At 63.0% G+C, this 2,500-nt stretch overlaps 1 pseudogene; it reads right to left on the bottom strand.

Moving 5' to 3' along the window:
• Positions 1 to 2,500, bottom strand: part of LOC124590162 — a 7,286-nt pseudogene that overhangs the window by 3,482 nt on the left and 1,304 nt on the right.

The following is a 2,500-nucleotide window of genomic DNA, read 5'->3' as shown; positions in this document are numbered from 1 at the left end:
AGCACATGCGCGCATCAGGCGTGACGCGAGAACCTTGTGAAAGGTCCGCGCCAACACCGAGCAGACCGTAATGGGGCGAAAGTCAGCGGGGGATGTTGGTGCAGCCGTTTTCGGGAGAAGGGACGTTCGCGCGCGAAGCAGGCGTTCCGGAAGGGCGCGGGCCAGAAGGAAGAGATTCATCACTTTCACCAGGACTTCGTGCGGCAGGCGCCGCAACTCCGCTGGGGTAAGGCCGTCCGGCCCGGCTGCTGATCCCCTGGGCGGCAACGCGGCGGCGACCTCCTCACGTGTGACCGGCCCCCATATGCACTCGAGAGCGACAGGCTCTGAGTGCGGGAGGAGGCGGTCACGAATGAAGCCCGCGGTGGAGATGGGCTTCTTGGTGAAGAGGTCCGCCCAGAAGTCCAGCAGACCAGGGATGGCAGGTGGCGGCTGGAGCAGGGTGCCATCCAAGAGGCCGCGCACGCAACGTGCACGCGACCGTCGGAAGGCATCCTGCGTTCTCGCGTACTCCCAGCGGCGCCGCTTGCGCTTCTGCGTCGGCGGCGCGGCAGGCGGCCGCTTCGATGGTTGGCGCGGCCGCTGTGTCCTGGTGATCGATCTCTCCCCTCTGGACCCGACCGACGCAAGGGCATCCGGGAGCATGCCCAGGATGACATCGGGCGGCGTGCCCCGCCCCAGACCTATGACACGATCCAGGGCAGAGAAACGTTGGGCGGAAGCGGGTAGCCCCGCCAGATGCTCCCAGATGGCGGCGTCAGTCGGCCCCTCCGGCGGCGGCCCGGTGGTGTCGGCCGCGAAGTCCTCGGCTGCGTCGACGGGCGGCGCAGCGGCCTCGCCCGCGTCAGGCAGCGGGCTCGCTGCTCCCCGGCGGGACGCCGGCTCTTCCCCCCGACCGATCTCAAGCGCCTCCATGAATTGGCGGACAAGTCATAGTTACTCCCGCCGTTTACCCGCGCTTGCTTGAATTTCTTCACGTTGACATTCAGAGCACTGGGCAGAAATCACATTGCGTCAACACCCGCTAGGGCCATCGCAATGCTTTGTTTTAATTAGACAGTCGGATTCCCCCAGTCCGTGCCAGTTCTGAGTTGATCGTTGAATGGCGGCCGAAGAGAATCCGCGCACCCGCGCGCCCCCGGAGGAGCACGCTAAGGCGGACGCGGCCTCGCAGCAAGGAAGATCCGTGGGAGGCCAAGGCACGGGACCGAGCTCGGATCCTGCACGCAGGTTGAAGCACCGGGGCGCGAACGCCGCGCAGGCGCGCGCATCCTGCACCGCCGGCCAGCACGAGGCCAACCAACGGCGAGAGCAGACCACGCCCGCGCTAAACGCCCGCACTTACCGGCACCCCTACGGCACTCACCTCGCCCAGGCCCGGCACGTTAGCGCTGACCCACTTCCCGACCAAGCCCGACACGCCCCGATCCTCAGAGCCAATCCTTATCCCGAAGTTACGGATCCAATTTGCCGACTTCCCTTACCTACATTATTCTATCGACTAGAGGCTCTTCACCTTGGAGACCTGCTGCGGATATGGGTACGAACCGGCGCGACACCTCCACGTGGCCCTCTCCCGGATTTTCAAGGTCCGAGGGGAAGATCGGGACACCGCCGCAACTGCGGTGCTCTTCGCGTTCCAAACCCTATCTCCCTGCTAGAGGATTCCAGGGAACTCGAACGCTCATGCAGAAAAGAAAACTCTTCCCCGATCTCCCGACGGCGTCTCCGGGTCCTTTTGGGTTACCCCGACGAGCATCTCTAAAAGAGGGGCCCGACTTGTATCGGTTCCGCTGCCGGGTTCCGGAATAGGAACCGGATTCCCTTTCGCCCAACGGGGGCCAGCACAAAGTGCATCATGCTATGACGGCCCCCATCAACATCGGATTTCTCCTAGGGCTTAGGATCGACTGACTCGTGTGCAACGGCTGTTCACACGAAACCCTTCTCCGCGTCAGCCCTCCAGGGCCTCGCTGGAGTATTTGCTACTACCACCAAGATCTGCACCGACGGCGGCTCCAGGCAGGCTCACGCCCAGACCCTTCTGCGCCCACCGCCGCGACCCTCCTACTCGTCAGGGCTTCGCGGCCGGCCGCAAGGACCGGCCATGACTGCCAGACTGACGGCCGAGTATAGGCACGACGCTTCAGCGCCATCCATTTTCAGGGCTAGTTGCTTCGGCAGGTGAGTTGTTACACACTCCTTAGCGGATTCCGACTTCCATGGCCACCGTCCTGCTGTCTTAAGCAACCAACGCCTTTCATGGTTTCCCATGAGCGTCGATTCGGGCGCCTTAACTCGGCGTTTGGTTCATCCCACAGCGCCAGTTCTGCTTACCAAAAGTGGCCCACTTGGCACTCCGATCCGAGTCGTTTGCTCGCGGCTTCAGCATATCAAGCAAGCCGGAGATCTCACCCATTTAAAGTTTGAGAATAGGTTGAGGTCGTTTCGGCCCCAAGGCCTCTAATCATTCGCTTTACCGGATGAGACTCGTACGAGC

The sequence above is a fragment of the Schistocerca americana genome, unplaced genomic scaffold (assembly GCF_021461395.2).
Source record: "Schistocerca americana isolate TAMUIC-IGC-003095 unplaced genomic scaffold, iqSchAmer2.1 HiC_scaffold_746, whole genome shotgun sequence".
NCBI lineage: Eukaryota > Metazoa > Arthropoda > Insecta > Orthoptera > Acrididae > Schistocerca > Schistocerca americana.
The sequence above is the reverse complement of the archived record's forward strand: the minus strand, read 5'-3'. Positions and strand labels throughout refer to the sequence as shown.